At 39.6% G+C, this 26355-nt stretch overlaps 1 protein-coding gene and 1 long non-coding RNA gene across 2 annotated transcripts in view; both read left to right on the top strand.

Annotated features, from left to right (window-relative positions):
• The window catches only part of SH3GL2 (SH3 domain containing GRB2 like 2, endophilin A1), a 212740-nt gene that overhangs the window by 20317 nt on the left and 166068 nt on the right, over window positions 1-26355 (top strand). The gene's annotated exons all lie outside the window — the stretch shown is intronic.
• Window positions 11545-23363, top strand: LOC128312195 (uncharacterized). The gene is made up of 2 exons (XR_008291173.1): window positions 11545-20372; window positions 20414-23363. It is a non-coding gene; the product is annotated as an uncharacterized LOC128312195 (long non-coding RNA).

The following is a 26355-nucleotide window of genomic DNA, read 5'->3' as shown; positions in this document are numbered from 1 at the left end:
ATGATGATAAGGATAAGTAAGATGTATATAGCGTGTAGCATTAGCTTAACCCCATAAAAATCCTGTGGTGTAGGTACTGTTATACCCATTTTACTGACTAGGAAGCTAAGGCACTGAGAGGGTAAGTGCCTTATCCAAAGTTACGCAGCCATTACTTAAGGGTGGAGGTAGAATTTGACAGCAGCAGTCCATCCTTAGAATGCTGGAATAGATTTTAAATATGTCCCTTAGTAATTCACTTATTCAGCCAATAGAAGATCTAATAAATAATACAGGCATGTTGTGGTAATTTGGTGTATGATTAAAGGCAACATTTCAATCAGTGGGAAAAAGATGGGATTATTCAGTAAAGGATGGATAGTTATTTATCCATTTTAAAAATAAAATGAAACAATCCTTTTATCACACTTTATACCCAAATAAATTTCAGATGGTTGGAAATGGATAAAGGTGAAAGAATGTAAAGTAGTAAGAGGAAAATCTGGAAGGTGGAAAAACCCTTTCTGAACATGATAGATAAGGTGCACAGACTGCAGAATAAAGTGGGTGATTTTTGCTACATAAAAGTGAAGAACTGAGTAGCAAAAGCATTCTAAATATGATTGAAATGACTAATGGGATTATGATAGGCAGTGCACAACTGAAAAATAAGAGACAAAATCCAGCTTTGGCAATGTGTGGTGCCAGGGATTATTCTCATGTCCTGCAGATTCTTTCTTTCTGGAAGGCAGTTAAGCAATGTGTGTCAAGATAAAGATTCACTTTGATTAAGGCACTTGTAGTTTATCGCAAGTACGAAAATTGGAGACGTGTGCAAAGACATATGTTCAAAATTCATCGCTGTGTTAATGGTGGTGAAATACTGGTGCAATCGTGGAATGGAGTTCTATGTGGCTGTTACCAAGGATGGAATCTACATCTGTTCACATGGACCCCTTGCCTTGATCTCCTTGGGGGTGTGTGTAGCATGGACCTGTATGTGAAATTGTGGACACCACCTGTTTCTGAACATGAGGCTGGATGAGGTTTGGAACAAGATTCACAATGCTATTTATTATCTCTAGATGTGGGTTTTTGAAAGCTTTCTTTTTCTTAAAGTTTTTGGGTGTTGTTTCTTTAAAAAAATACAGTGAGCATATATTTTTTGACAATAAGAAAACTACTCAGGATATGAGAATAGATATCTAAGACTGTATATTTTTCTTTATTTTTCTTATTTGAACAGTCTTCTAGCTTATGAAATAAAAACGTGAGACATTGTCTTATCCCTTTTTAAGTTTTTAAATTCTTGTAACACTTATTTTTGGCTCCTGTAAATGCTATTCCCATATTTGGCCTTCCTAGCCACTGTGTTAGAGATGTTTGAAATATTCAGGGTACTGAACAGAAGGTCAAACACAAAGAAGGAAATGGGGTTCAGAAACATTTTCATTAAAGTTGCATGAATACTGGAGTTTATTCTACAGCACAAAGCCTTCCTGGATGAACTGGATCAATGTTTAATAGAAACAGCCTTTTAAGCATCACTGTTCCTAAAGTCTTCTTCTGTTTTTAATTAAATGTCCTATGTTCTTTAGCCTTACAAGACAGAGTCACTAAGTAAAAGGAGGGAAAAAACAAAACAAAACATCCATGTCAAACATAGGAGTGTAACATTGAAGGGAGAATTTCAAATAAATCACTTATTCTTTCCCTTTCCCTCCCTCCCTCCCCCTACCCCTCTCTCCTGAGAGATAATATTAAACAGCACAGCTGGTTCAGATTCTGATCTTTTCTCAGTCACGTCTTCAGAGAAGAGTTTAATAAAGTATTAATTATGTAGAAACCCTATACATACTGTAGAGAGGGATAATCTGGCTGCATAATTTTGCTAATGATATATCTATAGAATGCTATTTCTATCCTGTTGTATCCATTTTTAGTTACCAGGGGTATGCTGGTTTTGCAATGACAAGCAGCATTTGATATTCAGCACTCTAGCTGGTTCAATGAGTACGTACCACTATTTTGGATTTTGTGGAGAATGGACTTTAAAGATAGGTTTTATGATATTCCCCAATGTGGGGACACACTGGAGATTTAAAAAATTCTGTTTACCCACTGTCCTAGGTGAGGGATTATTGGAAGGCAGAGCAGAGGGAAGAAAGAAAGGAATACATTGTCTATGCAGTTGAAAAATGCCATGTAAATGTAGGGGTCAGGGTTTGTGATACGGAGATTTTAGTACATTGTTGGAGTGGCAATAGATATTTCTATATTTTTTGTGTTTTTTCTATAACTTTTTTTCTGCACATTTTTATTTTTCATTAGCTCTGTGATAACCATTATGATTTTTCCCCCATTGATCAAGGTTTCCCTCAGCATCTTAAATCACTGTATACACGTTCCACCCAAGCTTTTCCTTCAATGCCATGTGCATGTTGTTTCTCCAGCTTTATCGCACCTGGCATCTTCAGCAGATAGCACAGGCCCTGTTGGGATTGGGGCTGGGTGTGCCTGTCATGCACAGGTTTGTTTCCTTTTGTTGTAAGCTCATGTGATATCACATTATTTAATCTGAGTCAATCTATTACCAAAGGACATTGAGAAAAATGGGTGAAAGGTAGAAAAACACAGGGTTTAATGTTCAGAGGATATTTTTAGACTTAGAAACAGCTTACTGCTTTTTATGAAATGGTCAGGTACAATTAATGGTTCACGTTTCCCTCTTTGGTGGTTTTCTTTAAAGAAAAATGCTGGTTTAACTCTGTGTGTGTGTGTGTGTGTGTGTGTGTGTGTGTGTGTGTGTGTGTGTGTGTTTGGTTCTCTAGGTTTGTTGAAGTACGGTTATTTTGTCTAATGGCTATATGAATAGTATTTCCTTTTACCCCTTGTAAAATATCTTTTTTAGTTATATAAATCAAATCTCCATTCCACATAAGCTTCAGAAAAAGTGAAGTTATGTATTAAACCATGACAGTAATTAAAAAATATTTTAATTGTTAGAGATAGAGGAAGCCAGTGAGTGTTTAATTGACATTGTTAATTTTCCAGTCTTCTTGAATGCTTGAGCGAGAACCAGAAGTAATTTTTTTTTAGATCATTTTGAGTGGTACAGTTCATTCATCAGATGACTTGAGTCCTCCTTTCAAGAATTGGGGTATGGTCATTTGGGAAGAGAGTCTCACTGCAGAGAATTAATTGTAGTGCATTTGATTCTGCAAAATAGTTACAAGTAATTCTGGTTTTAGTAATTACAAAAGAGAGATAGTTAAGCTTGGGAATCATGAATTGTTAGGTTGGGGCTGGAGATATTGCAGATCATTTCAGGTAAGGGAAGCTGAGACCACACCATTTTAAGTGCATTGCAGAAAGCAGTGATTTAATTTGATGAAGTTAATGGGTTGATGAAACCCAGTTATTCTTTTTAAGACTTTTCCCCCAACTTTTGAAAACCAACTTGGCATTCTTTACATAAAGTGTTAAAAAAATGAAGAGCTCTGTTATTGGATGGTATCACTTAAAAGAGGAAGGGACTGGACAATAATCAGACATCCTTGGCATTCTCCTCTGGACACAAGGCAGGATGCTGTTAGCACCTCAGCACCCTTCATGAGGACCTCCTGGTCCTCTCCAGGCTTGCAAGAGACCAGAAACGATCTTAATTCATAGGACCATGACTTAGAATGGTGCTTTGTGCTCCATTTTTCCATTTTTTATTTTAAAGTTGCTTGCTGTAACTTTTGAATTTTTTCTCAGTGCACTATTGAAACAAACTGTCCGTCTTGTCTCTTCTGCTTTGAGGCTTGGCTTTTTATATACTACTTAAGCCCATGAGGTCCTTTAGAAACATTCCTGTATCTCTGTGGTCCTGTCTCCTCCAAGATGTTGCATTACATTCAGGGACAGTTCTTTTCTTTAGCTTATTTACCTCAGAAACCCAGCCAGTGGCATGTCAGCTTGATTGCATTTTTTTGAATTATATCTATTTTATTTACTTTTTATTATTTATTTATTTATTTTTTTTATTTTTGAGAGAGAGAGAGTACATGTGTGTGTGTGGGGGGGGGGGGGGGAAGGGTAAAGAGGGCGAGAGAGGGAATCTTAAACAGGCTCCACACCCACTGCAGAGCCCAACATGGGCTCCATGTCATGACCCTGAGATCATGACCTGAGCCAAAATCAAGATTTGGACACTTAACCAACTGAGCCACCCAGGCACCCCAGTTTGATTGCTATTATCTGAACTCATTTGTTTTACTTAGGGAGTCAGTGGTAGGTCATTGTTGAAGTCTGTTGATTTTATGGCTAGGTTATGATTAAACATCGAAAACTGTCTTTGATTTGGTACATGTTAGCCCAAACATTATTGTATGACTTTAGTTCTCTCTTTCCAAGTGTCATATGCTCTAAAGGTATGAGCCACCTTATCTCTTTCACCCTTGCCTCTAGGAGATTGTCAAGGTGGATCTTGACTTTCAGGTGAGTCTTGACCCCTCATAGAGGGAGTGACGTGGGCCCATATAGATCTAGCAATGTAGAAAATAACTTAAATATTATTGATTTGTGAAAGAAGGATTATAACTGATGGTAACAACACAGTTGATTGTTATTTTCCTCTTTAGTCTTCCATTTATTTTATTTTTTATTTTGTTTGGAAAATGGAATGGGAACAGGTAGGAAACACCTGAACCAGAATGAAACAATTTCTCATTAAGAATAACAAATGACTTTGATTACTGAATCATTTGGTTTTTGTTTGTTTGAACTAACTGCAGAGTGATTAAAAGAAACTCTATAGTTATTCTAAAAACTGGTGTGCCGTCAAGAACACTCCACCTCAAACCCCCTGCAAAGTACACTCAGGTCTTCCTCATTGTGCTACTTTTCTGGGAGATTATTTTCCCTACGTAGCATGTGTTCATTTTATTCTTCAGTGATAGACAAAGAGGCATATTTGTGATGGGGGCCTGAGCCTCATGACGGAGCAGTGCTGTGTGTGTCTGATTCCCGTGACCTGGCACTCAGCGTCTGGGCCTGTGCTTAGAGGGCTGAGCTCAATTCAGGAAGGTGAAGAGTTCTGATTTGTATACCCCTGTTAATAGCAGTGTTAGTAGGTCAGAAGGTTGAAGCAACTTACATATCTATCAACAGATGAATGGATAAACAAAATGTGGTATATCCATACAGTGGAATATTATTTGGTTGTAAGAGGAAGGTTCCTGTCAGATGTTACAATGATAGACTCTAATGGCATTATGCTAAGTGAGCCAGTTACAAAGATGGTTACTGTATGCTCCCACTCGTATGAGGTACCTAGAGTAGTCAGATTCATTGAGACCAAAGGTAGAATGGCGGTTGCCAGGGGCTGGGTGGAAGGACAGTGGGGATTTAGTGTTCATTGGGCACAGAGTTTCAGTTGGAGAAGATGAAAAGAGTTCTGGAGGTGGATGGTGGTGATGACTGCACAACAGTGTGACTGAACTTAATGCCACTGGTACTCTTAATGGTTCATGTGGTAAATTTAAAGTTATGCATATTTTATACCAATTTAAAAACAACCCAGAATGAATCACTCTGATTTCTCTTGGCTTCTGGTCACAGTGGGGCATGGTTCTCCCGGTCCTGTAATTGGTGCTGGGTGTGATAGGGTGAGCAAAACTATATTGGTTGTCAGGGACCCTACGCATCATCTGCTCTGGCATTCACATTTGACAGCTGAGAAAGCTGGGTCTCAAGTGAGGTTGTGGGTGGGTGTAGTCCTTCTAACTTCTGGCTCATCCAGTTTTCTTTGGAGGCTGGAGAGAGAATAATAAGAGGTAGGCTGTGGAGTCACAGTGCTTGTGCTCTACTATTGGACACAAATTCACAGATGGTTAAATTCTCCAAGCCTGTTTCTGAATCTATAAAAGGGGAATCATACCAGTACTCCATGAGGTTTTTATAGGAATTATTTGAGTTGACCCATATTAGGCACTTAGCCTAGTATTCTTGCACAAAATAAGTAACAGATGGATATTAGCCACTTATTGTTTTGTTATTGTTGCTGTTATTGGTTTCTGCTGCAAGGAGGCTTTCGGGACAGAGGCCTTGGGATTGAGGCTTAGTTGTAATCGCCTGTTAGCTCTCTCTCCTTAGCCAGACTGCTTAGTTGGTCCATGTTAACCAGCATGGAATAGGTTGGATGAAATGCTTGTCTTGCTCTGGTGGTTGTGAAGGAGGGGAGTGAAACATGTGACGGGACACTTGGTTAATGCTGGTAGTCTCAGTCAGTCTTCATGGTTAAGGGCATGTCACTGCAGGCAGGAGGCCTGGCGTCTATGAAGTCATGGTCTTCAAGGGCATGCTGAGAGCAGACGTGCTAAACTCTGATCTCTGGCTGAGGGTGGAGGTGTGTTCTCTTGGGTCAGCTTTCCAGGGTAGGGTCTCCTGAGGAAGGCACCCCCGACTCTTGTAGGTTGGTTGTCCCCAGAAATTGTCAGCCTTCAGGTGGAGTTTGGCTTAGTTTGAGGCCTGGACAGGGTTGTTAGTGTTATTGTACCAGTACTTTTGTTTCTGACCCTAGATGAGAAACATCCCCTCATTACTGACTCATGTCTTGTTAGCTCTTTTTACTTGCTCAGCTCTACCAGTTTATAGTGGGAGACTTCATCCAAATTTGAGATGGCCAGAGAGGTTATTTGTGCTCAAGGAAAATTCATTTAACAAACAAGTATTGAGCACCTGTGTGCCTCACAGTGGGTAAGAGGCTGGAGATAGAAAGGGAATTGAATGACCTTACCCTGGGGGTCTCAGCACCTGAGGTCAGTGTACAGTCCTCACTCCCAAGGACTAGAAGAGAACCAGGCAGAGATGTTTTTCGTAGGCCAGGCAAGGAGGACCGGAGCCAGTGTTGCAACCATACCATGTATTATTTAAAAGTGTGTGTGTTTGTGTTCAGTGATATATAAATGTTCATGTATAAGTGAAATATATATAAGCTGCATATCAAAAAATTCATGGTGTGGTATTTGTCATACTCGGTGACATTCCTAGTGAAAGAACCTCTCAATATTGTGGACGTCCAAAATAGGTGAATCCAGAATGAATTGAAAACTGGTGCCAGAATGGGCAAAGGACACAGCTGCTGTCTGAATCTGTGCACGCACACAGATCCATCGGGTCCAGGCACTGAGTGGACATAGAATTTCATCAATCAACAAATTATTTTGTCTGCTCTGAAATTTCTACACTTGACTACATGATCACTTTCACTAATGGCTTATTCTTTTTTTCATGTAGCCTGATCCTGTGGTTCTCACTGCTGAGTTAGCATCTCCTGGGTGAGCTTTAAAAAAAAAAAATGCCCCCACCCCTCCCCAGACCACTTGAAGGAGAAGCTTCCCAAGTGATACCAGCACAGCCTGAGCTGAACACCATTAGCCTATCCTTTGCTTAAGTAGCATCTGCTCTCTCTTGACTGATGTGAACTATGCTAGTCTTCTTGTTTTAATGGCCCATTGCTCTACCAGTTGGGTTTCTTCTTATTAGCCACCCTGAGAGATTTGAGCTAGGAGACCAAATGCTAAAATCGGTTTCGAAAGTTTATTATCATATTTAATTGATGGCTTTGATGAGGCAAAAGCTTGATATTCTCCCAAAGTCTGAGCCACCTTAACCTTTTCTCTTTGATGTTTTCCTTTCTCTCTTATTAGGTGGGTAAAGGAGTAATTTAGTGTTCTGTGTCCTGTAATGCTGAAAACTACCATAACATAAATAAAATTGTGAAATTCAAGGTGTGTCTTGAATAGTTTCATATTGTTAGCAGCTCTTTTCTGGCTGTGAAATGACAGTAGCAAATGGGCATCAGGGTGCCTGAGTGGCTCAGTTGGTTAAGTGTCTGACTTCAGCTCAGGTCATGATATCACAGTTTGTGAGTTTGAGCCCCACATTGGGCTCTGTGCTGACAGCTCAGAGACTGGAGCCTGCTTTGGATTCTGGGTCTTCTCCTCTCTCTGCCCCTGCCCTGCTTATGTGCTCTCTCTCTCTCAAAAATAAACATTAAAAAAAAATAGGCATGGGCATCAGCAGTTGCTGATTTCCCATGGATTCATGTGAAAGATGGAAGTGCCCCCCAAAACACAGTGATCTCCGACTGTGTCCACCAGCTGATGACCTTTCTTCCTCGTCCTCTTATAGGGGCTGCTACAGACCAGGAGAAGTTGTGTGCCCCAGGAAAGCACTATTTTACTATGGGTCTTTAAAACAAAGACACATTTAGTTGAACGGTTAAGTCACATAAATCCTATTAAGGCTTTTCCAAAGTATTTTTTTTACAGGCTCTCTAATCATAGCCTGCCTATCTATCTATCTATCTATCTATCTATCTATCTATCTATCTATCTATCTGTCATACTGTAGGATGTACAATTAGCTGTTTGACTGGTGTCTTCAAAACTGGAATGACTAAAACTTCCAGCAGGCTCTGACAGCTTGCCTGTTGTGATTGTGTTTGTTTCAATCCAGAGCATAATTGCCTCTGTTGAAATTAATGTGAAAATAATTTTTTTTAACTTGGTCCCATCACAAACTGATCATGGGGAGTCGTGGATTAAATGCACTTCATTTAGTGATACACTTAATGTCTTTCTGCCCTAAGTACTTGTGCTCAGTGCTGGACATATTGATGATATGAAATGTTTTTTACCCTGAAGAAATTCATGATTTTTCTCTCCTTTTAGCTAATCTGTTGACATTAAAATGGGAATCCTTGTGTTTGGGGGCAGACTTGCACTTGTATGTAAACAACTGAGGAAGTTAGGTATTTAGAAATCTTTTTTGCATTTGGAATTTGTAAGCAGCCTTCTCCATGGTCAAACCTTACTGTAGAAACCTGTTAAAGGGCACTTTGATAAACAGGTTTGACTCTTAATCCAGATAGGTTGGAAGTAACAAGTATTTTCATTTTGAGTCATATTTTTTCAAGGGAAGTGACAATCTGTTGATGGATGAAGCATAGTGATATTTTAAGCTGCTTTGACATTCCCTAGGCAAAGCATTGTCAGGAACAGAGAGGTTTCAGGGAGTGGCACATGCTTTCATGATTTTTCACTGTCTCTCCTTACATAGATATTTCATGAAAGCAAATAAAATTATTCAGGGCTCAAAGCGTAAGAGTTGTCACCTGGGTTTGAGGTTGAAATTAGATTGGGAAAAACAATTATTTTTAGTAACATGCAAGTGGAAATATAATTTAACCAAACCTTTTTAGCTCTGGTAAATGTAAGACACTTAAAATTCCTATGGAGGTAGCTGCTTAGCTCTTAATACATAATAATGTAAGAAATAATGTTTTGGTGGATGGAGATCTAAGAGACCCACTGATACATAAAGATGCTGTATTCAGTTCATGGTCCTTATCCACAGTGGTAAACATATCCCAGCATCTGCTACTTCTGCCTCATGTTGTTTCTGGAGGGGTTGTGGTGGTGGTGGGGGGAATGGGCTAACTGGGTAAGGGGCATTAAGGAATCTACTCCTGAAATCATTGTTTCACTATATGCTAACTAATTTGGATGTCAATTTTAAAAAAGTAAAAAATAAAAAAAAAATCCATTGAGCACTCTTTTTGGGTCATGGTCCTTACCTATAAAACTCTGACAAGTGTGGGGGTAGCAAATCAAATGCCTACGGAAGCCAGGGAGGTAGAGGAGTGAAGCCTGTAGGAGGGGCGGTGGTGAGCTGAAAGCCTCCCGTGGGGCAGCCTCTGCAGCTGTAGCCCTAGGAAAGTGAGCCCAGTATGGCTAATCTGTATAGGGCATTAATTAAAGGTTTAAAAATGTCTTCGGGTCGTGAAAATAGATCTTTGGGCCATGTCAAGTTTGTGAGTCTCCAATATGACACTGCAGACATGTACTTGAAAACACTTTGGAGATTTATTGAGCATGTTGAAAAACAGTTTGTTCTCTTAAAGAAAGTTCCAGATCACAATATAGAGCTACAGCTGAACTCTGTAAGGCTGTCCCTTGAGAGGGGCTGTACTTCCTAGCACTTCCCCACCTGGGCTCCCCTCGGTGAGTGGCAGACCCTTGGAAACCACAGTAAGAACCATAGCAAGATGTGCCACACCTGTGCTTCTCTTGGAGTCATTTTGCCATTTCTGAATGCGCCAGGCTGCTAACAAAGGTACTTTTGGATCCAATTGTACTGCGTAAGTATTTATGTGCTAAGTGAGCATTGAACCCTTGGTACCACTAAATCTGAGTTTTCTTAAGTCAGTCATTGTGTTATAGTATTATCTGTGTGTGATTTTAACTCTACAGGTGTGGATTTGATAGGAGGCCCCACCTTGTTCTCACTGTACAACTGTGGGGAAGTTCCCCCTTCTGAAAAATTCCTCAGTGTATTAAAAGGATTAAACATCTAAAGGCACATTAAGGGGCTGGGATACAGCAAATGATAGCTTCCTTTCTTTTCATCCTTTTAATTGATTTCTTGATTTCTGGAAGTGACAACAAATGAGCTTTCTGCAGATCAGTGCTGTAGCACAGGGCGTTGATTCTGTTTACTGTGTGCTCTGGCAGACAGGCATCTGCTAGGGCATGAGAGGAGTAACAGATGGGAGTTAAAGCCCTCTTTCTCTTCTCATGGAGGTTATGATTTATGTTGAGAGACACATGAAAGCATTTGTTTGTGGGATTAGTTTAAGTGGCGAATATATTTGGAAGACTGTGGTGACTTTAATGGGGGTAAATGCATGCTGGAATGGGAACTGAGAACTTTGGGGAAACATTCTACCTGTTCCAGCACATACTTTAAGAAACCAGGGTATAAGCATTGTGATGATTGAATAATGTCTAGATTTTGGGGGGGGGGAGGGGTAGGTCAGGGAGAGGAGTGCAAATTTCACACAGTTAAAAAAAAATGTTTTTTAAGTTTATTTATTTATTTTGAGAGAGCAAGCGGGGAAGGGGCAGAAAGAGCAGGAGAGACAGAATCCCAAACAGGCTCTGTGCTGTCAGCACAGAGCCTGACATAGGGCTCAATCCCCCGACCCTGGGTTCATGACCTGAGCCGAGATCAAGAGTCAGACACTTAACTCACTGAGTCACCCATGAAGTTTTAAAGCAAAGCCATTCTAGAGTAAATTTTTTTAAGTTTTTTTTTTTTTTTCTGCAAACTAGCTTGCTGACTCATAGGTGACATTGTAATAAAAATAAGCTGGTGCCTCCTCAAAATGAGGCCTTCTTTTATGTTAAAGGAACGCTTTTTCAAATGACTACATTGTAATTACTTACCTCTTTCTTTAGGTTATGGGTGCCTTCCACTGAAGTTAATACAGTTAAAAAAATTACTGTGTACCGGGGCGCCTGGGTGGCACAGTCGGTTGAGTGTCCGACTTCAGCCAGGTCACGATCTCGCGGTCCGTAAGTTCTAGCCCCGCGTCAGGCTCTGGGCTGATGGCTCGGAGCCTGGAGCCTGTTTCCGATTCTGTGTCTCCCTCTCTCTCTGCCCCTCCCCCGTTCATGCTCTGTCTCTCTCTGTCCCAAAAATAAATAAAAACGTTGAAAAAAAATTAAAAAAAAATTACTGTGTACCTAGAGAAAAAGTGTTGGTAGTGCCAGGGTATTAAATAAGGCTCTCATTTCTTCTCAGTAAAGGTTATTTTCTTAAATTGGCAATTAACTCTTTTTTCCCATTTCTCTAAGACTGTGCTTATTCATTAAGACAAATTTCATTTCATGAAAAATGCAGATAACTTCTTTAATTAGTTTTTAAGTGTTCATGGTATAGACCTTATATAATACATATAACCTTGCAAATAGAAGATATGCTTTTATCAGTCTTATTTCATAAAGTTTAACAATTTTGCAAAAGGAAATACACAGAGTAACTCCATCTGATTTTGATTCTCTTATAATAAGTGGACGAGTAGTTTATAAATCTTCTAAACTTGTTTCTGAAGCTGTTTTTAGAGAAATAGATAATAGATTCTATATTTCTTGAATATTTTCATTATTATGAAGGTAACTTCTGAGGTTAATTTTTATGGGATAAATATGGGTTTATGATAGAAGTACAGTATATTTTGGTCTCTTTTTACTAACTTTCTTTTTGCTTTTTGAAAACTAAAATATATTCTACAGCAAAATAAGCTTTCTCTTTTCCTCAGGGCACTACAATTTAATAGAAAGGAAAGCTCATTTAGAACTTTATTGGCTCCAGTTCCTTCCAGCTACAGCATAATCAGAGACCTTGAATTTTCATGTCATAGCAGTGGTGTTCTTGGGATATGTGTGAATTGAGTTTGGTATATCCTATCTGGGCCTCCATAACTGGTGACCAGAGCTCCCCATTATTAAACTCACGATATCACTCTGCCATTCTCATAGCAAGCTGTTGGATCTCTAAGACATGGACTCAAGCTTTTCCTGCCTCTCAGAACATGTCCAGTTAACTTTTGTCACTAAAGTCTTCCTTCTCTTGGAACTCACATACCTTCTTCAATAAACCCTGTTAGAAGAGGATGAGAAGGGGCGTTGCTGTGACCTCTATCAGTGCCTTGACCTGTATCAGTGCCCACAGGAGAAGGCAGCAGGAATTGCCAGCCTCTAGAGACTGCCCGACTTCTTTTGTCTTTCATGTGCATCAGAGAATTGGTGCGACGACTTGCTCATCTCAACACTTTGAATACTTTATGGTTCTTTAAACACCTCTTGTGTGCATTATCTTATTTCACCCTGGACACAACTCTGTGAAGTCAACAGCTACTAGTATTGGTTCCAATTGTACATACAAGGAAATTATCTCAGAGGAGGTGGTACGTGGTAGGAGCTCATGGAACAGCAGAACTGGCATAGAAGGCAGGCCCATCTATGTGTAGGAAGGTCCAAGTGTTCAATGATGGCATTGTCTCTTGTCTTCTGTCTGCAGTACTGTGCATGCGTAGGACAGGGAGGAAAAGCCCTTCCTGGGATACTCTTGTGGCTGACTTGTGGCAGTAGCTTTTGCCGGTGCTTTAGGCTATGAGTCCATATACATGGTACAACATCTATAGTGCGTGGAGGACACAAAACTCTCTTAGCCTTGCCATGCCTGGGAGCTTGCCACAAATGCAGAATCTCAGGCTCCACCCCAGACGTAAGGAATCCCAGTCTGCACTTTAATAAGGTCTGCAGGTGACTTTTCTGTACACTATGTTTGGGAAGCACCAGCTCTAGAATACAGAACATAAGAGATCCTACAGTTGAAAATAAGGTGAGAGGTACGTGTGCGTGTGTATGTCTGTGAAGATTTCATTTTGTGTATGTTTGTAAACGTGAGAGTATGTTCATCTCATTTTACTTTTGTAAAAATAACATTTAATGAGATATAATTCACAGACCATACATTCACTAGTTTAAGTGTTTTTAGTGTATATTCACAGACTTGCACAACCATCAACACAGCCAATTTCAGAACATTTTCATCACCCTGAGAAGCGACTCCATGCCCACACTGGCCATTTCCTCCCAAAGCCCTACCCCTCTTCCTGAAATCCCCTGACAGTCAATCACTTGTGTACCTCTGCCTTTATGGATTGGATTTGCCTATTCTGTACATTTCATATCTGAAAGAAATAATGCAATACATGGTCCTTTGTGTCTGGATTCTCTCCCTCAGCATGATGTTTTCAGGCTCCATCCATGTTGTAGCATGTATCAATGCTTCTTTCTGTTGCTGCTTTTTACCTGCCTTCAATGTATGCTGGACAGGAGTAAGGAGATGCCGGGTTTTTTGTTGGCCTTGAGGAACTTGAGACAGTCTTGTCATTCGTTGTATAGTTAGGAGTCAATAGAGTGATTTCTTAGTGTGATGAAAGCTTTTCTAATGTCTCAAGCTCTAGGATTGGAGAACTGTGTGACAGTGAAATACTAGGAGTGTTGTTACATGCTTTCAGTTGAAGAAATAAAATATTAGTGTTTTCTAGTTTCCTTTCAAGTGAAGTTTTAATTCCTTCATTTTCAACCACTTCTCCCACAAAAACAGTGGTATGCCATCCATGCCCTATTGAAAACTGTGCCTGTCTTTACAAAATACCCAGCTGATGTTGGTGAAAATTAAAATGACAAAATATTGTGTTCAGATAAATAACAACAATGGCTATATTTTTGGCAAGAAACCACATGATTGTCCCTCCCCCAAGCAGTCTGTTCCCTTCAGTTCTGAATGTTTAGTAATTTGAAGCGTCCCAGAGGAAGACAGCATTTTTTCCTTTGTTGTCTGTGCTCAGCTCTGAAAATTTTATTTGTCAAATAAAGGACAGTTTGTTTTACTTCAGATATTTAAATACCTTTTAAGGAATCTGTCATGCAGAGTGCCTCACCGATTGGGGAAAATCTTTGCTTGGCTCTTGGACTTTCCAGTGATAACTTTGTAATGCACATAAATATGCATAATGTGTGGTGACCAGAAAGGAATGGCAGGAAGATGTTTTTATACCTATATAGAAGTCATTTTAGCATTTCACTACTATATTGGTTGTTGATCAAACATTTGGAAATGCTTATTTTCACGTTTTTGCAATGTGAAAAGCTTTCCTTTTCCCTCTTCTTGTCTCCCCTACTTAGCTCATCTTAATGCCACTAAATAACCAGCGCCTTATTTGGCTGGCTGCCTGGTAAACCAGATGACTGAAAACAATACTGGAGATCTTGTGTGGTCACTTTCTAAAGGGTTTTGTGCTTCTTTTATATTCTTGTCTCCCTCTCCTTCTTTGGTGGGTAGACTCAATTATTTGGCTTGTGTTTGAGAAGGGCCTGGGCAAAATGCCACTTATCTATCTTTTCAGCTTTTTGGGGACATGCTTTCTTAACAGATTTCTTTGGGATATAAGGTTCTTTCTTTAACCTGACTAATCTTTTTCTAGGTGCTGCAAAATACTGATCGTTTTTAGCAAATTATAAACATTATGTTCTTCAGTGTCACAGAGTTGCTGTGGTATATATGTACATTTGTGTGTATAATGCTGAGGTTTCTGAGAAGAGGAAAAAAAAAGATTAAAAATCCTTGCCCGCTTTAGACTTGGAAATTAACATGACTGGGTTAGCCAGATCCCTCTGTTGGAGGAAATAGGAAAGATTGGATTGAATCCTATGTCAAGGAAATTGACTTGGCTGGATTTCAGGTAGCAGGATGGGCTGGCCCACTAAAGATCTGTGTCAGTATCCTTAGTGGCCCTGGAATTGGGACAGGATAACTATTTTTTTGTAATAGGTCAAACTCTGGGGGAAAAAAGGGCAGGGAAACAACATTCAGTGAGAACCTCCTGTGTGTTAGGGGGTGTTGCTTAAATACTATGCACATTCTTGCATAACAACCTTGTGAGCTATGTATTGTTGTTATTCTTATCAGGACCACTGCTTTATAAATGGGGAGACTGAGACCTGGAAAAGTTAATTAAGTTTGCTAAAGTGAAATACCTGGGAAGTGGGTGTCAGGGGCTGCTGTCCCCCAAGCTGGTGAAGTTTATCTTTAATCTGTCTCTGCTCAGACTCTTTAAAGGGTGCAGTTGTTGGAAAATGATGTATATTATGGCTGATGGAAAAACAGAGGACAAAAATACAAGATCCCTTAAGAGACTCAAATTTCTCTGTACCCAGAATGCTATAATAGTAGCATTTCCAGGTACAGGGGTAATCTTCCCTGACCTCCGGGGACCTACAGGTGTGCCAAGCTGCCAGTGACACCCCCTGATTAGGGAGAGTGCCCCATCAGATTCATCTGGGAATGCCCTTCTCTTCCTGCTGCAAGAGTCCCCTGGTATTGTGGCCCTTCCCAACCACTCTGGACACTTTGACTGTGTGGTTCCTGCTCACAGGTGCTAAGTGACTAGTAGTGACACATTGCCTACTGTTGCTTGCACAATTTGGAGAATCAGTGGTTGACATCCTGATGAGCACCCTCCAAGCTGCCTGAAGTCTGTTTTGCAGAAAGTGTTTTCTGATACCTTTGGCAGTTCTCAAATAAACCCATGTTATTTACCAGCTATATTTTCTATGAATAATTGGGCCTTTAAAAAAAACCTGTGTAATATTTCCATCTGTGGCATTTCCCCTTATAACACCTTATTTTTTATTCCCCCTATGAATTACATGCTCATTGTGAAAAACTTAGAACAAAAGTTAAATGAAGAAAAGCCACTACCCCATTATGAAGAGATCCTTGTTAAAATAATTCTGTATTTCTTTTCTATAGAAAAATAGTAACGCTAATCTCATAGAACTCAGTCAAATAGGTGTAATCATTTTAATCAGTTGACAATTTAGTAGTTTAAAAAATAGTTTTCCAGAGTTTTGCTTTCTCTACTGCATGGTAGGTTGTAGTCCCGTGAGTAAGAAAGTTAAAGCTTGTGCTCAGTGGCAGGACCCCAGTGAGAACCCGGATAGTGAGGTGATCAGCATTCTGCCTTCTTCAAGTCTTCCTAATTAGTGCAGCCTTTGTTTGGTAGTGGTGAGCTACCTACCCATCATTTTATTTATCCCACACCAGCCTTAATATTTGGAGGAAAATTTATTTACTAAGCTCTTGTGTATATACCTGTATGTACGACACAATTGATGAAGCACTTAGGTTCCTAGAAAAAATATAAACTAGGAAGCTTTAAGGTTTTTAAAAAAAGAAATAACGATACTGGCAAAGGGGCTTGATGGCTTTCTGTGATAGACAAAATGATTCAGTGACCTGTTTCTCAGGAAGCTGGCAGCTACATTTTCTCCATTGTGGGGGAAACATACATGGGTACAACTTCAACTGTAGCTAATTGGTTGAAGTGATACTTTTTAAAAATTGGAATCAACAAGGAGAAATCTGCCAAAACGTATTCTATATGCACTCAACTAATAAAAGGAGCTGTTGCATTTTTTTGTGGCAGTGATGTTTTTATTTTTATTTTTGCAATGTAGTGGAGGAGGGAGGAATAGAGGCTGAGTATCTGAGAGTTGGAGCAGAGTGAATAGGTAGATTATGAATATATATGAAATCGTGAAGGGGAATAAAATATTGTTACTGCTTTATCAAAAAATTTTTTCTTATTTAAAAAAAAGAAGGTATAAACTTTGAGCATCATGTGCTGATATAATAATTTCCTTGCATTGCCTCTTTATTAATAGAGACTGCTTGTTTTAGTAGATTATTGCATCTTTAATTTTTGTTCTAAAGAGACTAGTAAAAATAGTTTATGTACTTATTTTTAACTTTATTTTGTTTTCTGAGTAATACAGTCAGCAGAGTGTAAAAGGTTCGATACTGTTGTATCTACTCTAGTCCGCCTGGCTATTCTTCTCCAGAGGCAACCAGTGTTGCCTTATCATGTGTTTCTATCCAAAGATCATCCATGCGTATGTTGGCAAATGTGTATATGTTCTCTTCCTCTCCCTTCCTTCCTTTCTTACACAAATGCTGGCATGCAAAATATGCCTCTGTGTCTGTTTTCACTTCATGTACCTTGTAGATTATTTTGTATCAGAACATTAAGAGTTCCCTCATTGTTTCATGGTTGGGTAGTAATCTGTTGTATTATTATGCCATAATTTACTTAACCACCTTGCTATTGGCAGATGTTTAAGGTGTTTTCAGTTTACTCTTTTGAACAATGCTGCAGTTTATAAAATTGTGCACATAGGTAGATTTGTTTAGAAAGAAGTAGAAACCAATAGCTGAAAAATGATTTTTTAGTTTTTAAAAAATGTTATTTATTTTGATAAGGAGAGAGAGAGAGAGACAGACAGACAGAGAGAGACAGAGAAAGAAAATCCCAAGCAGGCTCCACACACAGTGCTGAGCCTGATGTAGGTCTCGATCTCACGACCCTGAGGTCATATTTGAACTGAAATCAAGAGTTGGATGCTTAACCAACTGAGCCACCCAGGTGCCCCAGCTGAAAGATGGTCCCTGGAGATTAGAGAGCCATCATTGTTTCATAAACTGGTGCTCTTTGGAACCCTCATTAGTAAGGCAGATGTTATTTGAGGAGAAGGAAACCAGGATTTCATAGGCAAATAAGCTTGGGGAAATGCGGTATTCCCTATTTTCTCTTGGAGCTCCAGAAAAGAATTAGCACATTAAAGACTTGAAGTACTTACGTGGTTTTAACAATAGCAACAGAAAATTATCAAAGATAGTTTTTCAGACTTATTTGAGCATCACATATTTCAAGATTCTTATTAACATCTGTCAAGACTGTTTCAAGGAAAACCCAGTTTGGGGAATGTTGACCTGTGTGATTCCTCCCTGACTCCCAGATTCCATAGATAACAAAAACTAGCTAACCACTTGTTTTTGTTTTGTTTTGTTTTGTTTTTGTTTTTTTTCAGCTGATGAATTGGCTTGCTGCTTGAGTCCTGTTTCTTGACACCTGTAGGCTTGCTCACCTCTCTGATCCTAATGCTTAATGTGAGAAATGCCTTGTTTGGAAAGTTGTGTGTCAGGACCTTCTTGTGTTCACGGGCTTGAAGACAGGTGGGATCCGATGTACTGGGTGGACCCGGTGTGAACTAAAGCCTTGCAGTAGTGGACTAAAACCTGCAGTATGTGGGGACAAAAGCAATAAGTTCATTTTGGCTGGGGTTTGGGACTTAGTAGAGGGTAGAGGAGACTGGCGAGGCTTCATAAAATAAGCAGCAGTCCAGCAGAAGTTGTGGTTGGGAGTCCTAGTGTGGAATATGGGGTGGAAAGCTGTACATACTGTTTTGCTTCAGCGCACTGGTTCTCAACACCCCTCCCTCGCCCTGGCATTGTTTGCAGACATTTTTGGTTATCGTGACTGGGAAGGTACTATTGGCATCTAATAGAGGTAAGGGATACTGCTAAACATTCTACAATTATACAGGACAAAATACTTCAACAGAGAAGTATGCAGTCAATAGCACCCCAATGATAAATCTGCTCTAGTGGGATCCTACCAGAGTTGGGGTCTTAGTAAGCTGTCATTATTTCTTTGTCCAGGCATCTGAAGTGGCATAAATCGACCATTTGCCATTTTGGAATGCTGCTGCTCCCCAGATGCTAGAATTCAACAATGTAGATTCAGGACTCCTTTGTCACAGTTTTGTAATTTAAAAAGCTCTGAAAATATAAAGTTTCTTCCCAAAGAAGAAACTTCCCAAAGTTTTTTATCAATAAAACGTTACCTGCATTGACTTCCCTGATGAAGTTTCCGAGGAGTCTTGATTTACTTGATTTTGTGTGAATGTGTTTGATTGTAAGGTATTGGCCCAAACTGGGTTGGAGTTTTATGTAGAATGGTTGGTGCAGTGTATTATCTTTCTAAAATGTGAGAAGTTCAGTATTACAAGACACTTTGAGCCCCAAGATTTCTGATAAGGGATTGTGGATTTATATATTGAACTAAATTTTTGCCTAAGGAATTAAGTAGTTTTAGTGACATTTATTGATTTTTTAAATTCCAAAAATGACACAGGATTGTTGTGAAGAATTTGAGTACAAAAGTTAATAATATTAACACCATCCGTGTAGTGCTTGCTGTGTGTCCAGGGTGTTCTCAGTACTTTATGTGTGTTAACTAAGTCTGTCTTCAGAATTCTGGTGTTGTTTACAAGACATTTTGGTACAGTGACTTGCCCAAGATCCCATATCTAGTATATAGCAGACCTGGGCTTTAAACTCTGGCACAAAGAGGAAAATCATCCATCACCTCAACAGCTAGAGATGTTAACTGCTTAGACAGTTAAAAGAGTAGTTGAGTGAACCATAATTTATTTAAATAGTTTTCTGTTGTTGGGCATTTAGACTGTTTTCAGTTTTTCACAATAGGACATTGACGTACACGTTCATGTATAAATATTTGTCCACATCTTTGATATTGTTAAAATAGAATTGCTTAGAGTGTGTAACTTCTTACAGATTCTTCATATATGTCACAAAACATGTCAGTTTTATACTCCCACCAGCATTCACCCTCATCAGCACTGAATGTTAACATTTTTTCCCCTTCTGATTCTGAGATATAGTATCTTGGGCTTTTCTGAGAGGATGAGACAGATGGCTGGACAAATTTTAATTTGTCAGGATACTAGGGTTAAGAAAAAAATCTCAGGAAAAAAGCACCCAAATTAAGTAGTTGAAACAACTGATTTTTAAAATTTCAAATTTCAAAAAATTAAATTTTGTAGGCAGTTTCTTTTCACATTGATCCATGAAGTTAAATTGTGGCTCCATTTTAAGTTATCGTGAAGAGTTGACAGAAATAAGAATATCCAGCATTCGGGGATGTTCTGGTCAGAGTCTTATTGGTATATGATCATTATTTGACTAAAATGGCCATTGCATAAGTATTTGTGGAGCATTTACTATGTGCCTTACACTGCAACCCTATCAGGTAGGTACTATCAGTTGGGTGGGGAAGACTGGGGAGGGTGGGGTGGTACCATCAGTTGGGTGGAGAAGACCAGGGAAGACCCCACGGGAGGGGTGGTTAGGGAGTAGGGATGATTTTAGTTTTGGATTGGTTAGATTGGAGGCTGAAAGATGGAGATGCCGAGAAGGCCATTATATCCAAAATAGTTGGGAGTTATTAGCTTGGAAGCTCACCAGATTTGCCCTGGTAGTTTATCAGAAAATTATTTTCTTTAATTTTTTTACAGTGTGTGGCTTATGAGAACACTTTATAGCTTTTAAAGATGTTGACAAATTTCATTTGATAGCTGTGGTTTTCATATATCAAACATGTAAAAATTTGTGTCTTCTTGCCCTTTTAAAGACTTGCTCTAATGCCTATAGGTAACCTTTATAACTTGGTTTTACTTTTATTTCCACAATCAACAATGTGTGAATGGGTTGATTATTGCCATTTTTCTTCATTGTAGGTAATTTTACAGCGAATGCCTTTGTGCATAAAACACTTCCAGCATCTGGGATTTATTTGGAGGTAGATCGGAACTAGAATTATTGGATCTTAATTACTGGATCTTAATATCTGTTGCAAAATTACCTTCTTGTGCTGATTTTTGTTCCACAAATATGTGCAAGACTTACTCAGCCAGTGGGTTGAATGTTATCTTTGATGATGTTTGTGACACCATCATTCACTTCCTACCTTTTAGAAGATATTGTGTAATCACAATCATGTGATAGCTTTGTATACTGTGTCTTTATTTCACATTGATCTGTGTGAATACTGGATTCACACAGAGTATTGCCAAGAATTTTCACAAATCTAATCAGATAAGAATGTGGGGCTCGTGATCATTGTTCTTTAACTCTGTCTGAAGTATTGATGTCAGGATGATATTTAAAGTCACTCAAGATTCAGTCTGCCAGAGTCTGGCTGATGACAGCAGAAATACCTAGAATTCTGTAAAAGATGACTGTTTTTCAGTGTGTAGTTTGCCTGTCTCTATGTGATAAGTGGTAGGGAAGGAAAGCCATCATGTGCATAACTCAGGACAGTTATCTGGTTATTTTGGGCAAAATTAAAATGACTTTTTGACTGGAATTTTCCAGTAATTGTCTCAGTTTTCTACTTTGTTTTCCATTTTTTCCCAGTAAAAATTTTACTCTCCAACCTTTAATTTCTATCATTTTTCCTCTGGTTTTCTACAGCCAGTGTCCCCATTTTGTGTAGTTTTCTCAAAGTTACTACTGATTCCTGCCTCCAGAGTTATGGTCTCTGGTGTTTTTTGATTATTCTCAAATGAAATTTGGGGAAAACTGGAATCAAACTATGTCATTTTGGAAATTTCTGCATGAACTGACCTTTTCCTTGTGAGCTTTTAATGAATTTGTATTATGAGTTGTTATGAAAGGTTATTATGTAGGGATTACTTATTAGACTGGTTACTCACCAGAGGGACACATTAAAAAAAAAAAAAAAAGAAGTTGGCCCACCCATCTGGTTCTTCCCATATCCTCCCAAACCATCTTCAACCGGGAGAATTATAATATGCAAATAAGCCATCTGCAATGTCCAAATGGGAGGATAGCTTCCATTTCTTTGTCAGAGATCTGCCAGGGCTGGGTAGTAATTTCTGTAGCTTTCTTAAGACGAAGAGGACCTGTTAAAAAGTACCTTGATTAAAAATGTACCTTATTATAATAATAGGGACATTTGGAATTGGGTGCCCAGGCCACTTTCTGAGTTAAAAAAAAATCTCCTGTTGCCAGATTCAGCCTCTAACTGTGGGATGTCTGTGTTCCATCATAGGTGTCCTCAACTTTTTAAAAGAATCCCTCTACAGAGAAAAAAAAAAAAGTGATACCAATTGAAGAGTTCAGATTGAATAATACTTTTGGGCCTGTCTTCCTTAAGAAAGTAGGTACCCACAGTGTTCTCATTTTCAAAAAAGCTATATGTCATGTCAGTGTTGAGTAGTGTGTGAGGAGCTTGTGGGAATCTGGGTGGAGTGGTCTGGTAAGTAGATTGGTTGGAAATAGTCCAAACCTCCATGTGTAGTTCAAACCTCAGATGTGAATGAGATTTTATATAGGCTAGCCTTTAGACTGAGAACAAGAGACCTTCCAATTTTAGGGGATTAACTGAAAAGTTGCCAATGAAGGAGAAGTGAGCAAGGAAGTAGGAAATCCAGAAGAGATTGATGTTTTGGAAACTAAGACATGACAGTGTTTGAAGAAGAATGTAATGTGTTTTTTGTTTGTTTTTCATTTTTTGGGGGGAAATAATTTCAAACTTACAGGAAAAAAAAAGTACAAAGAATACCTGTGTACTCTTTTCCCAGGTTCACCTGCTGTTAAAATGTACCCCTATTAGCTTTATCATTTCCTACACCTCCCCCCACACCCACAACTCCACCCCCCCCCCGCCAACACACAGTTTTTCTGAGCCATTTTGAGGATGTCTTACATACATACATCATGGTCTTTCACCCCTAAATACCTAAATATTCATTTCCTAAGAATTGGGATAGTCTCTTAGATAACCACAATGCAATGATCAACTTTAGTAAATTTAATATTTATATTCTAACTTGGCTGGTTAACTCAGTGATGTCTTTTTATAATATTTTTCCCTCCAATGCAGGATATAGTCTAGTTTCAGGTATTTTCTTTTATTTCATTCATTAGCTTTCTTTAATATGAAACAGTTGCACAGCCTTGTTTTGTCTTTTGTGACATTGAAACTGTTTAAGAATACATCCTCCCCCCTTAAAAAAAAAAAAAGAATGGTCCTGAGTTTGGGCTTGTTTGACGTTTCCTCATGATTGGATTCTGGTTATATGATTTTAGTTGGACACAACATCCTTCTTGGGATATCACATATGGCAGCAAATAATTCCCATCAGTAGTGGTAACTTTGACCACTGTCAAGGTGTTGTCCTGTTTCTTGACTATACAATTACTGTTTTCTTCTTCCTCCCTTGCAACTAGTGAGCAAATTGTGAGGACACACTGCATCATCATGGAAATAACCCTCTTTTCATCAAAAGTGATGCAATATTTATCGTCCATTGGTGGTACTGGTCAGATCTAATCTTTACTAGTAAGTGTCCAATCATGAATTTTGAACTCTTTCCATGTTTACCGGTCATCCTTCAGCATTCTGTAAGCAAGGAGCCTCCCTTCATTCTTGTCTGTTATTGCTGTGGAGTCATGAATTCTTGTTTTCCAGTGGATTATAAATCACTACTGAACTCCATTATTTTGTTTAAATTGTCACAGAGTTGGCCAGTGGGAGCCCCTTCAAGCTGGCTCATGTCCACTTTGTATTTTTCCATGATTTTACTACATTTTGGCATAATGAGGTACTCCAGGCTCATTTCATACCTATTCTGCCCCAATCCTGGAATCATCCATTTCTTTTAGGAGCTCAGTTCCTTTTGGTAGTGAAAGGTTTTATTGCACCTTGATGCACATATTTTCAGTGATCCTCTCTGCCATATGAAGTATTGGGCCCAGACTTAAAAATCTGCCAATTTCTTAGTTGGTGAATTTAGTAGAGCAGAAATCTTAAGTAATGAGGAAGGGTAGTTTGGATCCACAGTTGTCAGATGAGGAATATGTATTCAGAGTGTGTCTGAGATGAATTTTGTTCTTGTATTTATTTGTAATCCTTGGCTGGAGTTAGCCTTACAGATGGTGGTGTCCTTTTCCCTCTGGCCATACATTTTTTGGGAGGGGTCTGGCCTACATTTAATGAACATGAATATTCTGGTTCTCTCTCCTGCCTGAATTTTTAGTTCTGTTGTCTCACCAAGCCCAGGGAGGGCAGGGGTTTCTCCTTTAACATTAGATTATCACGTGTGAATGGGCAGGTGGAAGAGGTGAGGGGAAGGGTGCTCTACCTTCCTCAGGAAGGAAGCAGCCTGCAGGTTCCATTTCATCCAGGTCTCTTGTTGACTGCTTCCTGGTCCAGGAGCCCCATCTTGAGTATTTCTGTGTAGGTTGAGGAGAATCACAATTGCAGGACTGGGGGGTTCCCTTTCTTATAAGCCAGTTTTCTTCATTGTCCCACACCCCATTCACCTGATGATTTCTGACATTCTTTTACTGTTTGGAACTATTTAAGAAGTTTTTCTATGTGTCCTGTCACAGGATTGTCTGGACAATTGCTTTGTGTGTTAGGTGGGGAGAGATTAATTCTGTTTCACAGGTGAGGAAGCTAGGCAAAGACAGGAACTTTGCAAAGGGGAGACAGCTGGTAATTTGACCCAACCAGGATTTCAACCCAGTGTCTCTGTCTCTGAACTGTGTTCCTTTACCTTGGTTTTGGAGACTGTGAGACTGAAGAAGGTATGTAAGTCCTCTAGAATTGGCCTAGGTATGGAAATTGGTGGCGATAGGAGGGGGAGTAGATTTCTTGTTTCTCAATTAGCTTCCAATGTGGGGGCTCACATATAGAGCATATAATTTTTCTTCTTTATGTGTTTGTTTATTTATTTTGAGAGAGAGTATGCATACGAGCAGGGGAGGAGCGGGGGGGGGGAGGGAGGAAGAGAGAGAGAGGGAGAAAAAGAGAGGGAGAGAAAGAATCTCAAGCAGGCTCTGTGCTGTCAGCACAGAGCCCGATGCAGGGCTTTATCTCACAAACTGAGAGATCAGGACCTGAGCCCGTATCAAGGGTCAGAAGCTCAACAGACTTAGCCACCCGGTGCCCTGAGGGTGTAATTTTTCACTGTGAAAGAGAAGCTGAGGTCACTGTGTATCCTCATGGGAAATCAGACCCAGAAATATGTCCAAACCCCAGGGTTACCCAAAGGCAATTAGGGAAAAGTACACAAATCAGTCTTACTGCTCTGTGGTTGATGAAGCAGAACAGAAAAGCTGTTCTTTTCTTCTTGTTTTTATTTTGGAATTTGTCACCTTATCTGATCTGATGGGCTCTGCTGCCGGGGTGGGAGAGGGATCCTCTTATTTCTCTGGTTACGTTTCACAGAAGGAGGTTCTGGCCATAGCACACAGCAGATGGAGCCTGTGGGAGCCCATGTTTGTACGCCTTGGCAGGCGCAGGTTGGGGATGGATTTTGACCTCTACCTGGCACCTGTGCCTTTTATTGCCTCCATATGTCAGGAGAATCTCCCCCCATAGGAGTATTTCCACATTTCCTCTGGCCTTGAGGCCAGTTTTGGAAGCACCAGCAGTGATGTTGTGGGAGACCTTTGTGAGGGGCAGTTAAGGAGATGGTTTGAGGCTGGAGAACCATTCAGCTGCCTCTTCTAGTAGCTTCACTGGCCCGGGGGCATGTCTTCAGAAAATCCGTAGTTGGGCTGTATGTCTCACATTTTCTGCTCCAGTTTTTTGTTATTTTATTAAAGGCTTCATGTGCTTGGATTTTTCACATGGCAGTTGTGATATTTTTGTTGTTGTTTTTAAGAATAAAACAGTGGAAATATAATGCAGTTACTTCACGACACATACCGGCAAACCTTCACCAATAAATTTAAGGCCATTAAGTCAGCAGTTCTTAGGGCATCTATGGAGCCCCCTGCAATGAAATGCAAAATGTTGTATGTGTACATGAATATGTTTTCTGAAAAGCTTTATTCGCTTTCTGTGGATTTTAATAGGTATCTGACAGCCCTTCTCCAAAGCACATCCTCTAATATGTCTTTCCCACCCTTCCTCAGACAACTGGCTTTGCTGGCTGTGTTGCTCATAGGTTTATAATTACTTAAGTTGGGAGAGTTCAGGCAGAGGAGGCCTTAAAAATGGTCTCTCTTTACTGCAACATTTTGGGTCCTGCCCTCCCTCCCACCCCCCATACTCTGCTTCTGGTTCCCAGAGCAGGGCTCTGAACTAGGATGATTTTTATTCTCCTTGACTCCATGTCAGGCCTGGACTACGTGCTGAGTGACCTCCCCTCATTTAATTCTCATGAATACCCTCTCAGGTAAGTGGTAAACACTGAATGCCATGTTCAAGCTCTTCAACAGAGGAAGTGGGAT

Source organism: Acinonyx jubatus, chromosome D4, assembly GCF_027475565.1.
Source record: "Acinonyx jubatus isolate Ajub_Pintada_27869175 chromosome D4, VMU_Ajub_asm_v1.0, whole genome shotgun sequence".
Lineage (NCBI taxonomy): Eukaryota > Metazoa > Chordata > Mammalia > Carnivora > Felidae > Acinonyx > Acinonyx jubatus.
Note: the sequence above shows the minus strand (reverse complement) of the source record. Positions and strands in the feature narration are given on the sequence as shown.